Source organism: Pinus tabuliformis, chromosome 7 (assembly GCF_031772625.1).
Source record: "Pinus tabuliformis cultivar Carrire ecotype Pingquan chromosome 7, CPIR1, whole genome shotgun sequence".
Classification (NCBI taxonomy): Eukaryota; Viridiplantae; Streptophyta; class Pinopsida; order Pinales; family Pinaceae; genus Pinus; species Pinus tabuliformis.
Genome location: NC_142293.1, coordinates 777485517 through 777501716, shown reverse-complemented (window position 1 = coordinate 777501716; position 16200 = coordinate 777485517). Strand labels below are relative to the sequence as shown.

Below are 16200 nucleotides of genomic sequence, written 5' to 3'. Positions count from 1 at the left end.
AGGGAACGATGAAAAATGTGTTTGTCTACTAATTGTTCTGATTGGTGATTGCAGAGATCAATAGATCAGCGTTAGGTAGAGATCAATAAGATGTTTTTGCGTATAGAGATCACTATGTGTTGCAGGTTTTAAATACCATTTTGCAGTGAAGGGTTTTGCAGAGGCAAAGAAGACTTTTGGATCTCCTTTTGTTTAATGTGAATGTATGCTTTAGTTGACATAATTCAGTGTGTGTTTTGACAATGTATGCAATGAGTAGTATTTGCGAATTAGTGTGTTCAGAAATGACAGAGACTCCATGACCTAGCTTGCTTGGCACGTGGATTTTTCAGAACATGTATACAGAGATTGAGAATCTTATTCTCGATGAATTGAATATTGTATGCAGGGATTAATGTATCAGTGTGGCAGAGGCTTAGTATTAAAATGAAGACAAAGGTTCTTGTATGTTGCTTATTTTCTGACATTCAATTTGTTGACTGATAGAGAAATTGAATGTTGAGATTTTTATGTAGAAGTCTTGTGGCAAAGTTTGTTTGATTCCATAAGAGCTTGTCATTCTTATGCTGTGTGTGCCTGTGAATTGATGAAAACATGATGTTGCTTGTCTTCATTACTATTATGCATAGATCCATGAACAATGAGGTATTGCAGAGATTTGAGATTAATGTGTGGCATTAACTTGATAGTGTCAGATCAAAACAAGCTTTGAACGGTTGCTTGTCCTCAAGTGTTTGATGTGTTAACAGGAGTATGTTTATGCAGATCTTGATGTTGGCAGAAGCTCTTTGAGACTTGTATTATGATTGTCATAAATAATTACAGAAATCCTCTTAACTTTGATTTATTGTGACAGTGAGATAGCCTTGGTTGATGTAGAGGTTGTATTTCTTAACTTGATTGATGAATTGAAATCAAAGTACGTAGATATCAGTGATAGAGTATTGTTGACAAAAGCTACAGGGGAGAGGAGAGAGACTTATAGATCTGGAGTGCAGAATGGTGCTAGTCTTTTGTCTCCAGGGTTGCTATTTGAGTTAGCTGCTACTTGTCTTGATTATTGAAGAGCTAATGTTATGGTTGGATCTGAATGTTGGTATTATGCTTGACAGTTTGATCTAGCTAGGTTGTCACGTGTTTGATCTATGGTTGCCTAAGATAATGATTCAGAGATTGTATTTTGAAAAAGGAGGCTTGGCAATATTGAGGGCTTATTGCTTTGCTACAGTGAAGAAGTGTTATGACTTGTTGGGACAGAGATCATTTATGAACTTGATATATATGTTGTTGCTTCTTCTTTTCTCATATTGCTAGAGACTTTATATGTTGAAACTTAAAATGATCTATGTAGGATAAAGGACAAAGATCTATATAATGATGTTGCTTGTCTTCTATTTGAAGATGGTTGTCCTCTAGGCTTATGAGCATGATGATGGAACTTTGATGCGTCTTATTGATATCACATTTACTGTATCAAGGAGTAGCTCAACTTGCTTAACTAGGGTTGATTTGTTGAAGAGAAAGTTTAATTTGGTCCAAAGGTGGCTTGATTTGTACGAGAAGAAAATGATTTCACTTGCAATGGCTAATTTTTGTCAACAACAGGTCCATCCAAGTTGAACCAGGTTCCAACGCTCCACCTTTTGACTTCAAACAACTAGTAGAGGGGGGTCGAATTGTTTCACTAGGCGAGATCTTCGACGCCCTTGGACCTTTTGACTTGATGACTTTCCTATCCTTGAATACTTAAGCATCCTCAATGTTCCACTAACTGTCAACAGATACTTTGACCCTTCCAACATCTCTTTTGAGCCCAACTTGGCACCACAGGAGGACAACACCTTTCATGGAAGCTAGATCTCCAATGCCCTAGGGAATTTGAGGATTTTCCCAAATGGGTTTTGTTCAGATGACTTTTACATAACTTTTAACATCAAGTTTACACCTCCATGCCAAGTCTTCACCCCGTTTGCCCCTTAAAAGCCCTATGTGTCACTAAGCGACGTTTGACTACAATTTTCTAAATGATGCCTTCATGTTTTGCAAAAAAAATCCATATGTCATCTATATTTTATTCTGAGCAATCTGAGACCCTATTGACTTTTTGGCCCTGGGACCACATGCATCGAGAAACATGCACTACCTCAAGAAACATCAACTGTTGTGAACTGTGAGACTACCATGTTGCGAATTGTTTGATAAGTATTGTACCAAAGCCAAGGACACATACAGACTCTATGACACATAGCCATGTGGTATGACACAAGTACACATGACATGGGCTAGACTGGCCCTATAACTGTGATCATCCCTACATAATCAAAGGCTCCCATTAACCATGAGTCTCAATGTGATCCACTCTAATCTTACCCGTTGATTAGGGACTTAATCTCGGTCGTTGAGATGTCAACAGGAAAAGTATAAGAGGAGGCTTGAGGGTCACTTGGAGGGTACACCAAATGATCAGTCATTCTATTCTCTAGAGCAGGGTTTGCTAAGAGAGATAGAATCAGTGATCAGGAGAGCAGCTGAGGGGCATTGAGTACAGAGAAACAGAGAAGGCAAAGATTGTGCCGGGAGAGCAATGCAACAGCCAAGGAGGGTGACGCAGAGCCAACAAGGGCTCACGCAGAGGCAACCAAGTGCTGCGCAGAGCACCAAAGGGGCCAGCGCAACTGACGCAAAGGCTCCCAGAGCTGACGCAGGGCCTCCTAGGGTTGATGCAGGGCCAGTGTGAGACAGAGAGGGGCTGACGTAGTCCAGATTGGGCAGACGCTGGGGTTGCAGAGCATTTTTGTGCTAAGGAGCTGCCGAAAAGGTTTTCCGGGGTTTCAACCAAGAGATTTCTCTCAAACTGTGAGGTGTAGTTGCTAAGGAAATTCTCTATTGGGTAGGCCAGTTTCGGCACCCAAATTGTACTCTGATATTGCTTAATAAGAAAACACTCAGATAGTTGCACCAGTTTTCCCGCATTGGGTGTTTCCGGGGGCATTGGTCCAAAAATAATGGTGTCATGTGGTGTGTTTGTTCTTGTTTATTTTAGTTGTTGATCTGTAATATGTTGAGCATGCACTGGTGTTTATTTTTAGTGTTTACTTTGTAAATAACTTGTTAAAGAAAAATAACAAGTAGGTAGGAATAAATCAGAAAAAGTGCATGAAGGGTTTCTAAACTAAGTAAACTTAGAAACTTCAACATGGTATCAGAGCGTGATTGCAGATCATAGGAGGACTAAAAGACATCAGCCGAGCGGAGCAATAGCAGCAGAAAACAGTTGTCCTGAGGTGACAAAAGTTGTTTCTAGCAGCACAGAAGCCAAGAAGTGTGACGTAAAGCCAGCCAGAGCCACGCAGAAGAAGCCGGGCGCTGCACAGAGCCTCAGAGAGGCCAGCGTTGCTAACATAGAGGGCTAGAGGTTGACGCAGGGCATCCCAGTGCTGACGCAGACCCATTTGAGGTGACGCAAAGCCAGCGTGAGGCAGAGAGGGGCTGACGCAGTTCACAGAGAGGCAATTGTTGGAGTCTAGAAGGCTGCAGAAATATTGCAGAGTGGAGCTGTGAGGTACTGTAGTCAGAATAGTACCTGACGATCAGAGTAGGGGGCATCTCAACAAGCGGCAAAAGGATTTCCAGTAGCGAAATCAAGACTCAGAGGGAGTCCAGAAGCGAACTTCCAAATGGGAAGTAGAGACTCAGAGGAGTCGAACAGAGAACTTCCAGGAGGGATGTAGAGGAGCGTCATGGCACTACACGTGGTAAGAGACCAATATAGACTGGATGAAGCATCGAACTTCGCAACCTAGAAGGCCAGAATCTTATCAGTGCTTGACAGGAATCGTGTCAAGAACTTCGCCTTGAAGGTTATAGCTATCCCAGTCGACCCCAATGATAACGGCAAGTACGAAGAGGCGATGGCGAGGGCCAAGTGCATCCTTGGCAGGGTCAAGGATCATGTGGTACCACATATAGGCGAGACAGAAATGATAGTTGAGATGTGGGAGGCTCTCAAGAACCTGTACCAACATACTTCTGTGCAAAGAAGAATGTTGCTTGAGAACCAGATGAGGTCGTATCAGATGAAGAAGGATCAATCAATTGACTCCTTCCTGGAGGACTGAATGAGATCCGAGACCAGTTGACTGCTATAGGAGCGACACCGAATCAGGAGCTTATGGTGAGGACAGCCCTGAACGTTGTCTCAGAAGATTGGGAAGTGTTTGTTCAAAGTATCCTGGGCAGAGGAACTCTCCTACCTTGGGATGAGATGTGGGCAACTCTTCGCCAGGAAGAGATCAGACCGCAGTCAAAGACAGGTAGCAGCAGCAGAGGGATCAAAGTTCAGCAGGAGGAGGAGGATGTGGCCCTAGCATCTGAGGGAAAGCAGGAGAAGCAGAAGAAGAAAGATCTCTCCAAGATCAAGTGCTTCCACTGTGGAGAGATGGGTCATTATGCGACCCAGTGCCCAAGGAAGAAGAGTAAAGGAGAGTCTTCCAAGACTGAGGCAGCACCAGCACAGGCAGAGAAGGATGTTTTGACAAACGATGACTATGCCATGAGTGCACATGCGCCACTTGAGCGAAAGTGGGGAGACATCGAGTTGTAGTCAGGCGAACTACATGTGATGAGGGGCAGGATCCTTGAGGTACCCAGCCTCTTAGATTAGACCTTGCTACGGGAGCCCCAACGAGGAGTAGTAGGACTGGCTGAGTGGGTAGAGACGGATGCGGATGGAGCAGTAGAGAGAGCTACAGTGCAGGAGTCCCGAGACAGCGCAGAGCTAGTAGGCTGCAGCAGTGCGAGAGGCACAGGAGTGTTGCACCAGTGCAGGAAGGCACAAAGAGGTGTGCAACAGTGCAAGATGCAGGGAGTTGTTGCAACAGCGCAGAGGTCAGAGAGAGGGAGCACTTGTCAGCGACAGAGGGAGCTTCAGCATCAGAGGGTGTTTCTAGCCCGACAGGGACGTTAGTTGGGAGATCAGTTACTTACTTCTCAGTAACTAAGTTGCAGTGCAACAGTGGGCAGCACGATGCAGCTTGATGAGAGGAGGTGCAATGCGGATGCAATGCTGGGAGAAAGGACCAACAGCAGCACGGATGCAGAGGGAGTTGTCGTACAGATGCAGCAGTGGCAGTGGCAGAACCATGGGCAGTAGTACAGGAGGCAGCAGTGCAGAGGATGATGGGCAGGAAGGCTTAGCATCAGCACAAGTACCAATGCCGGATGATCAAAGTAATACTCAGTGAGGAGTATTGCTAGAGCCTAGAGCACAGTCATCGCTAAGAGGGAGTGTTGATTTGGGGTAGCATCGAATGTGCTCTAGCCACGAAATTTGGTGGAGAGGTTGGAGCACATGAGATCTCCAATACCCAGAAAGGGTTTGGGCAGATTCTAAACAGATCAAGAGATATTAAAATAATTAATATTTTTAATGGAGTCCCTAAGTCTAAACTTAGGGAAAATAAAATATTAATGTGTATTAATATGAATCTGTGTTAGAGTGGTCCAAAAGACATGGATCAAGCCAGATCTAATCTTAGCCGTTGATTAGGGACTTAATCTCGGCCGTTGAGATGTCAACAGAAAAAGTATAAGAGGAGGCTTGAGGGTCACTTGGAGGGTACACCAGATGATCAGTCATTCTATTCTCTAGAGCACGGTTTGCTAAGAGAGACAGAATCAGTGATCAAGAGAGCAGTTGAGGGGCATTGAGTACAGAGAAATAGAGAAAGTAGAGATTGTGCTGCGAGAGCAGCGCAGCAGCCAAGGAGGGTGATGCATAGCCAGCAAGGGCTCACGTAGGGCCACGTAGAGGAAGCCAAGTGCTGCGCAGAGCATTAGAGGGGCCAAGGCAGCTAACGCAGAGGCTCCCAGAGCTGACGCAAGGCCAGCGTGAGACAGAGAGGGGCTGACGCAGTCCAGATTGGGCAGACACTGGGGTTGCAGAGCAGTTTTGTGCTGAGGCACTGCCAGAAGGGTTTTCCGGGTTTCAGCAAGGAAATTTCTCTCAAACTGTGAGGTGTAGTTGCTAAGGAAATTCTCTGTTGGGTAGGCCAGTTTCGGCACCCAGATTGTACTCTGATATTGCTTAATAAGAAAACCCTCAGATAGTTGCATCGGTTTTCCCGCATTGGGTTTTTTGGGGACATTGGTCCAAAAATAATGGTGTCATGTGGTGTGTTTGTTCTTGTTTCTTTTAGTTGCTGATCTGTAATATGTTGAGCATGCACTAGTGTTTATTTTCAGTATTTACTTTGTAAATAACTTGTTAAAGAAAAATAACAAGTAGGTAGGAATAAATCAGAAAAAGTGCATGAAGAGTTTCTAAACTAAGTAAACTTAGAAACTTCAACATCTTCTTCACCAAGAAAATTGATGAAGCAAAGGGGCTAGAGTTGGGCCTGATGTGTCGCAATTCCAACAACTCATGAATAGCCCACTCAATCTCATCTCAATAGGCCTTGGGATGTTTGTATGGGGTCGTGATAACTACCTGCACCCCTGGCTCTAGCTCAATAGTGAGCTCAAACCCCCTATCGGGTGGTCGTCCTGGTGAAATGTCTCCAAACACTACTGGGTACCTGTCTAGAATGGCCTAGATGTCCAAGTGCCTGCATCAAATATCCTGAGCTCTACAGCCCACTCTATATCCCCATGCCTCAGGTTTGCCTCCATCCTATGCGTTAATACTGTCTGTGGGGGGTATGAGTGCATACCTCTCAACATAACCATCTTCCCATCTTGTCCCGCAAACTCCATCTTCATTTTCTGCCAATCAATGGTGACACGCCCAAGAGAATACAGCCACTGCACACCAAGCACCACGTTGGTGTCTGGAACATCAACCACAAAGAAATGGTCCATCATAGAATAGTTCCCCATCACCACTGTCATCCCAGGAACGTATCTAGTACACTACATGGTACAGTCTCTCGGCACCAAGACCGAGAATCCCTCAAAGGACTCCATGTGCATGCCCCTCCTCTCCACCATCTAGGCATCTACGAATTGTGGGTGGCCCCACTGTCTACTAGCACCGAAACACGTTGCCCCTGCACCGTGCCCCTGATCCTCAAAGTAAGGTACTTCAGCACTCCCCTAAGTGAAGTGATAACCCTTGTTGCAGGCAAGAAGGGTGCTCCTCCTGGTGGGGGTGGTGGTCCTCCACCTCCTCCTGTCACCTGTGGCTCATCATCACCAACGCCTACCTCCTGCTCTGCATCATCCTCTGGCTCACTGTTAGAAAATACCTCTATGAAGTGTGCCTTGCCCTTGGTACACCGGTGCCCTGGTGCCCATGGCTCCTGGCAAGTGAAGCACAACTTCCTCCTACGGAGGTCCCTCCTGGCCTCATCATCCAGCTGCCCACGCCCCTAAATATCTCGCTGTGGTGGGGGTCTAGTGTCTCTTCCCCTTTGTTGGAATACTGGTCTGGTGGGTATCTATGCTCTGGTCCTAGGAAGAGCATCCTACAAATTTCGGGCTCTACCTACAGCATTTTGCCCTGGCTGAGCTCTTAGGTGAGCCATCAAAAGTTAGAAGGAATAACCTTCCCACCATGCACTGCAAATCAGTGCTAGCCTCCTCTACTCTGCCCCTTGCTCCTATTGTTGCCCTTAAGTTGGCAGAAGTCTTTGAAGGTAATGACCTCTCTGAAATCAACCCCATAGGACTGGTACTCCACAAAATAGTCTCCCATGGGCATGTCCTCCTGCCCCTGCAGCCCTCCAGCACCCGATGCTAAAAATGTAGGGATAGTTGACCTGGGTGGTGTGCTAGAGACATGAGGTGCGTTGGGTGGGTTTGTTGCCTAGTGGTGCGAGGTACCTAAACCCTCACCCAAATGGATGTCTCCCTGAATGCCCTTGCCCTTGTTGTTATTGTTGTTCTGCTGCCTCAACTCATCAATACCCCTAGACAAGTCGTGGATAGCCTTCAAGAGGCTTTGGGCAAATTCCTCCTCTTTACTCACTTTGTCATTTTGATTGTCCCCCATATCTGGCCCCTCAACCTCCAGCTCAAGGGTTTCTGGATCAGGGGTAATCTGTAGTTGTCTTTCCTTGCTTTTGTACCTCTGCCTCCTGTACGTGATATTTTGCTTGTCCTCTGGTGTCATAGACTGAAGGCTTCTCCCACGGGCTGAGCCAAGACTATGAGCTCTGATACCACTGTAATATTCCTAAGGGAAAATTAATAGTGATAAACAGCCATAATAGCACATGCACACAAAAAATTTACACATAAGTAAACACCCAGAAATTCATCCAAAAACTGAGCCAAGTTGAGCCATTTTATTATAAATCAGTGGGGGTACAACAAAAGTATGGAGTGAGTGCACCTGGGCTTGCCAAAGGCAAGCTAAACAAGTCCCAGGTGAAGAAGACAATGGCCCGGATGATGGGAAGACAATTCCCCTCTAAGCTCTGCGCTGGCCCTGGAAAACTGCATTGTTGGCTGATGTAGATCTGCTATTTGGCCCTCCTCTAGTGCTCAGAAAATTCCAGGAAATTAACCCTGGTCTCCTCTCAAATAACCCACCAAAACCCAGAAAGGGTTTGGCCTAGTTCTGACCCCTGAAATTACCCCCAATTTCCACGTATTCCTCCAACTACTGGGTAATTCAGCCCACCTGGAAATACCCTTGTTCAGTGCCTCCAAAATGAGGGTAAATGCTGGCAAAACTCCTCTCTAGATGTCCCACCAAATCTCCAACTCAGTTCAGCCCAATTGTCTCTCCCCCTCAGCTCCCACGTGTGGCCCAAAAACTCCCTCTGCGCAGGCAAGCCCACACAGTCCCTGAAATGGTGTCACTGCTACAGCAAAATCCCCACAGAAATGTGTCTGCCCAACGCTACAAATCTCCAGTAGAAAATGGTCCAAGGCTCTCCTGGAAAACTCAGCAAGTTTGCTGCTCCACAACCCACTCTCCCGGTAGTGCGTATTCCTTTCCTGCACCTAGACTGCTGAGTAAATCCCACAAAATGCATTGATGCCAAGTCTGGACAGCTCCCAAATGGTGTAGATCTTCCTCCTTGGGCTAGCACTCGAAGTCCACCGAAGGTAGGGTGAGAATCTCACCTGAGAATCTCGTGTGCTGAACAGCACTTGCAGACTTAGCTCAACAACTCAAGCATGCTAGTTAGGTTCAATTAGCAAAGGTTCAAAAGCCCCCAAAATGATGCATCTCTCACTACTTATCCTTGAGCTCCCCCTTCTCCATGTGGGCCCCATGCATCGACCCCACCTTGGTCTTTCTCCCTCCAAAAGTGCGAGTTTGCTCAAGGGGTGTGTATTCCTCTTTTGGGGTGGTCCCCACCATCCACTACAACTTCGATTTCCCTTTTTCTCCTATGTTGGGACCCTCCTTAGCCAATTTAATTAAGTGGGGTCCTCCTAAGTTCCTAACTCACTTCCCCTAAGTTAAGCACTCCAAAACATCAAAATTGCCATGACTTAGCCAAAATTGCAAAACTGGTGTGGCTGCTGGGTGAAATTAATTAGAGGGGACATCATAGAGACTCAGATTTAGGCATCTTCCTCTGATGCAAGCCATGTGACAGTTGACCCAGGGCAATCACCCACAATAACACCTTCAGGTTTCACCTTATAAGAAAGAATACGTAACTTGGACATGTGCCATGCTGTCTATTATAAACAAATATGGAGAGATATAGCCAACAGCATAATTTGAATGCAAGGAAGAAAGAGAGGAACAAAATTACATTGGCACTTTGGAATCACATTGCTCTAAAGAGTTGAGCATGCAGTTTTGACACTAATCTATCAAGCATAGAAAATGATTTGCAAGTTTGAAAGCATTTTGTTTGTATTGGGATGGATCCCCGTGGCCAATTATGTTGGATTAATTTTCAGTAGCGTGTATAACACAGCTCATGTGCCAAAATTACTATAACATCATCAATAGCCAGCTTTGGGGTACAAGTCCCTGGGTTGAGGTCCACTTCTCTTCCCTTCTCCTCTTCTTCTCTGTAGCTTAACTTGCATTGAAGGGTAATTAACTCTAGCACTTAATGTTGTCACTCGAATTATGAAAGCCAACAGAATGGGAAGCTCTCTCTGTAAACTTACCCATGTACTGAAGTTCCAGCATGGGTCACAAGACCAAAGACCAAGTATTTTCCAGGATTGCAACAACCTTACCATTCAAGCTACAAAACTTTGTTGATCCTGCCCTAGTAGTGATACTACCTGAAGAATACAGGTCACTGCTTGCGATAAAAACCCTTAAATTTACACATGTTATAGATAAAAGTGCTTATTGTTTTGTCTGGAAACCACAGATTTTTTCATATGCCAAACACTTGACTTTTTTTATCGAAAATAAGCCAAGGACGGACTCTAATTCAGCTCAAAATTATAATTTAGCATAACCACCTCCACGAACCCATACTAATCCTAAAAGTGACAATATAGAGTACTGGAGATTTCATGAAGGTAATCCATATTCCCTTGGTTAATTGGAAAAGGCTGGTAGCCCCAAAAGAAGCTGGGAGATGTGGGTGGAAAAGTATTTACCTCTTTAGTTTAGCACTAGCAGACAAAAGTCTCTGGAGGCTGGTCTACAATGATGACCTTTGGGGAAGAGTTATGATAACTAAGCATTTAAGGAGGATAACTATGGAAGCATGGTTCAGAAACTCAGATTGGAAAGAAAACATGATTCGGGAAACTCTATAGCATGGAAAGCCTTGATAAAAGCTTTCCCCTCAATAGGTAAATGGGCAGACTGGCAAATTAGTCTATGTTCCACCAAGACTCCGGGACAGGGGACGTGAGTGCAGGGAGACGCACTAGGAGGACATGTCACATGTGAGAGTACCTTCAAATTTTAGGGAAATTTAGGGGGGACAGGGAGATGTGGGAATACCCTCAATGATGAAAGCATAAATACATTGATCCATACATAAATGAATTAAAAAATGAAATACATTGATCCATACTGATCATTCATACTGATACATACATCATTCATACTGATACATACATCATTCATCCATACACCACGAGATTCAATAATGAAATACATTGATCCATATTCATCATTCTAGAATCTACGTTGATTTAAAAGTTAAATTCATCATTCATCACTCTAGATTCTACATTGATTTAAAATTTAAATTCATCATTCATCATATTTAATCTGTTTAGTACTAAGCAAAATGGACTATAGTAGATACTTTAGTCTAAAAACTGGAATAATAAATTGATAACTCAAACTCAAAAATAGTAAAGAGTGACGAGAAAAAGAATTAGTCTAAGGTCATCAATATCTAGAGTCAAGACCAGAAAGGTAAAATTGAAAATTAAAAATGGACAATGAGCATTGAAGGAGCATTGCGGGGGAGGAGGGGCAATGGTTAACTAGTAAGTCAGATACCACCACGAGGTAAGCCGAGTAGAGGTAAGCTTGTCAAGTCGAAGGATTGAATTAGGAATTGCAAATTATATTAGGTTTTGATACTTTTTATGTCTTTTTCATTTTAGTTCTAATTTCTTTTTTCGTCTAAAAAAAATAAAAACAAATATATATATATATATATATATTAAAATTTCAAGGCTATTAGACAAAATTGAGGGGGATGCATCTCCCCTCAAAAGGGGTGCTTCTCGGCTTGGCATTCTTGATTAAATGCTAGTTCCAAACCCTCATAGATGATAGAATCTAACGGAAACATCCCTCCAATCTTGAAATCCTAAAAACTGTTAAGTCTGATGGATTTTGAGTGAGATCTAAAATTCTACTTTCTCCTATGAAATCCAATGAGGTCAAAACCACTCTCAAACATCTTGAGTCAATTAATGGTAATGTTAATAATTTAAGTAAAAGGACGAAAATGAATACATTCTTTCATCTTCATTCTTTTAGTTAAGAATTTAACATTACCATTAATTACATAGCATTAGTAGGGCCCTAGGGTTGAATATTAAGCTTCTCCACTCGTAAATTATTGTTTTCAAGCAAAATTAAGGGAGGGAGCCTAGCCCTTTCTAAGGGGAGATGCCCACGAGCACCCCTTTTGGAGAAACGCATCCCCCACGCTGGAGAAATGTTTCCCCATGCATCTCCCTGTGTCTCCCCAAAAGGGGGACGTGAGGAAACATTTCCCCAAGCATCCCCCCATCCTAGGTGTGTGGAAAGTGTGGGATGCATGCACCCCACCTTGGGGGATGTGTCCTCGTGAAACGCTGAAATTAGGAATGGTAGCAAACTGAGGATTGGAGAAGATCCCTGGATGGGGGTCAAAGGCAGATTCAGATTATCAGATGTCTTGTTGGAAGAGCTCCATGACCATAGGATGTTTTACTTAAAATCCACAGACAGGCAATTTCAGATTATCAGATGTTTTGCTGGAAGAGCCCCATTACCATGGGATATTTTACTTAAAACCCGCAACCAAATCTGCAGCCACACAGGTTAACAGAAATGTTTGGCACAAGGATGGAAGACAGCAGACAATCTGAATCTGCAAGGGGATCTAGCCGTGGAACAGGGTCATTATGTCAGCCTACTTCATCATAGTGCTATTAAATTGACTGAAGATGAGGACCAACTTACATGATCCAAGAATCTGGGATATCGCTTATACAATATAAAGCTGGGATATGCAGCAAGAATTGAAAAGGATTTGACTGATGGGAGAATTTTGCAGTGGAGATGTGTTTGGAAAATTTCTTGTCCATTAAAAACAAGAATTCTCCTGTGGTTGGCCCTAGCCAATCAACTGTTCACTTTGGATAATGAACAGAAGAGGAACAGAATAGGGACAGGCAGATGTATATTTTACAAGAGTAGCGAGGAAAATGTGGATCAGTTACCTGTGACTTATCCTTTTTCTAGAGCAGTCTGGAATAAGGTTACTAAAGCCACAGTGGGAAAATCTAAATGGAAAAGATGACTTTGGTTGATTAACTTTTTGACTGGTTATATGATAAGACAATAGCAGCATATAAGGCTCTCCCCTGCCTGTTTGCTTATGGGATTTGGGGGACCAGAAATCAGATGATCTTTCAGGATTTGGTTATCACATCTACAGAGGTAGCTTATGGGATTTGGTGGACCAGAAATCAGATGATCTTTCAGGATTTGGTTATCACATCTGCAGAGGTAGCACGCAAGGTTAAAATGGCTTGAGCTGATAATGAAGTACTTCTCAAATAGATTTCTCCTAGAATCTTATTAACGCCATTTATTGACCATGAATAGATTTCTCCTAAAACCTTATTAATGCCATGTATTGACCATGAATAGGTTTCTCCTAGAACCTTATTAATGCCATGTATTGACCATGAAAGGCCTTGAGGCTTCTTCGACGGAGCAAGTCAAGGAAACCATGGTATATGTGGAGCAGGGGCTGTTTTGACTCTATGCACTACCTTAAGCTGAAGTATGCTGCTGGCCAAGGTTCAAACAATCGACCTGAATTCTGTACCCCTTGGATTTTGTTGAAAATTGCAGAGGAAAGAGGACTAAAAAAAATTCAGGTCTATGGAGATGCAACATTGGTAATTTCAGTCTGCTCCCAATTATGAAGATTGTCCAAGAGATATAAGCCTCTTTTGAAATTACTTCATTTTCACATGTATACCGTGAATTCAATACACAGCCGGATAAGCTGTCTAAAGAAGCTTCTCTATTGCAGGAGGGTTGCTTAACTTGAATTCAGAGGAGACACTCTCGTTTCAGCTACAAAAAAAAAGTTGTATTTAACTGGTCTTTCGGTATTAGATGGTGGTTTTTTGTAGAGGTTTTTCAGATCCATTGTAAGAAATGTGAGTTTTAAATTCACAGGATAAGTAAGATGTCTGGTTGATGTTTTTTGATGGAATAGTTGTCTATAAGACACTACAAGAAGACTTAAAATTGTGGATTTAGTCTTCTGGCTGGGGTAGACAATGCAGAGAACAAGAGAGGCTTGAGTCCGTACAGGATTGAACAATGTATATTCTGATTTCATTCTCAGAAATATCAAATATAAGGATTTTTTATTTAAAGAAAATAATAGTTTGGATTTCCAAAAGGGAAAGAAACGCCGGGGCGTTAGAAGGCAGGAGAAGGGCTTTGTAAAGTGTCATTAATATTAATCTAAAGGTACCACGCAGCTCTGGAGATAAAATCCATTTTTATTGCTAAAAACTAATTACACCCAAATTTGTGCTACTGCGAGGAATCAAATCAACGTAAATGCCAAAAGAAAATGCTTCGAAGTTTATGAACTTACCAGACAGAAGTTATTCCTCCTTGAGGCACTAATGTATGGATGTTATGAAAATTGGTCCGTCCAAGGGCACGAACAGAGCAGTGGAGTAGAAGGAATCGATGACATAGTAGATTTGCATCATGGAAATCGATCCCCGCACCTCCAATTATTCATCTGTGACACTGATATCTGGAGCTCCGTAAGCATTTATGTGATCTCGACGGGTAATTGACTGTAACCGTGTCCTCTGTCGCGGGAATGGTCGAAATTAATAATAGTCAAAATTCATTATGTTTCGGCCGAGTCTACCAAATCAAATAAGACACGATTAATTTTAGTCCCGCCGTTTACATTACGCTAACTTCAACGCCCTTATTTTTATTTTTATTTTTTTAACCACTAATCTCGTTTTAGTTTAAAGCCACTTTTAATGTTGGATGCCCTCTCTCTAGTTTCACTTTTAATGTTGGATGCCATGCTATTTTGGTTAATAATGTGGAAAGTTGTTTTTATTTTTCATCTATTTTCATCATCATGGAGACTAAACTCCATATAAATCGATTTTGTTTATATTTTATGGGTAATTTCAAACTTGTCATTATTAATAATTGGAATCATATCGGGATTTCGAACTCATGTTAAAATTGGGTTGGATTTTTGGTCGGGTTGGGGAATTTTTCATACTTCTTCCAGGTCTAATTAATTTTTTTGGGTGTACAAAGGATCAAAACGTTAAATCAAGTGGTTGATTGAGACTATTCCTCTCTATGGGCTCAGGGTTGGCTTTCACTTGTTGCTCTAAATCTTCCTATAGAATGGCATGAGTCCTGGTTCGTCTATTCTAGACCTCTTAATATGTCTCATGTTAGGATCCAGGACGAACTGTATGATCTTTTGTGGATTTTTTCTTTGATCAGGTGAATATTCCCTAAAGCAAGGTTATATGTATATTTTTGGGGATTGGGAGCCTGAAAATCTGGTGTGGTGGTGGAAGCCTTAGTGGAAATTAAAAAGTCTGGCAAAATTGTGCTTGTTTCATTGGTATCTATTAGAAAACAGAGCTCCTATAGGTGAATGATTGAAGAAGCGCAATTTTGCAGGTCCTACTTGGTGTCCTTTTTGTCGAGCAACTAAAGAATCGATTGACCATTTATTCCTGCTTTGTCCCTTTTCTATCCATATCTGGCAATCGATTAATTATTTTCTTTCCCTTTCGATCCAATAGCAAGGCACCTCTGTTTGTCGAAGCTTGGTCATCTTGGTGGAGGGCGGCTCCAGACCCAAAATTGAGAAATTTGCCTTTGTTAATAAATTGGCCTTGGTCGAAACAGTCCTAGTTTTCAGTAAAAGCATCCCAATGTGAGTCGTATTTTGGGTCAAGTGATGGCCATCTACAAGTTGATCCTAGAAGAGAAGGAATCGTTCACACAACGTCACATCAGAGAGGAGGTCATAGACAGGTCTTTCCCTTGGGCTTTTTTCAACGATTATTACAACAGGGATGGATTGTGCGACGGGGGTGCTATTCTTTTTCTCTCTGATTCTCATTCTTACAATTTAAAGAGTGGTTTGGGCAGAGGTTCAAATAATTTCGTTGAATTCTATAGTCTAATTTTTCCCTAGAAAAGGGATGTCTGCAAATTTTTGGGGATGCCCATGTGATCATAGACTGGTTCAATGAAGCATCTACTTGTCATGTGTATACTCTCATACCTATCTTATATGGAGTTCTTATGATCAAACGATCTTTTGATTATATTTATGTCCATCATATTTTCAGGGAGTGAAATTTTGAGGTTGATGCTCTATCCAAGGAGGGCTCACAATAGGCTTGGTGATGCAAGAAAATTGACTTTTCCTGCTTTGTTCACTTCCACAACCTGCAATCTTAAGAATAACGAACAATGGTATCTTTTTCAGCTATTGCAAAACTAATAATCCACAAATTTTGTGCTAATTCAAAGATCCAAAGTTTATTGGATGG

The 16200-nt window shown here is 42.7% G+C and overlaps 1 protein-coding gene across 2 annotated transcripts in view; it reads right to left on the bottom strand.

The window, feature by feature from the left end:
• ALA2 (aminophospholipid ATPase 2) overlaps positions 1–14464 on the bottom strand; it is a 426245-nt gene extending 411781 nt beyond the window's left edge. Inside the window, exon 1 of one of the 2 annotated variants that reach the window (XR_016266798.1) lies at positions 14238–14464. The gene's annotated coding sequence lies outside the window, so the exon portion shown is untranslated. The remainder of the gene's footprint in view (positions 1–14237) is intronic. The other variant, XM_089458821.1, reaches the window with a different exon arrangement.
• Between the last annotated feature and the right edge of the window lie 1736 nt (positions 14465–16200).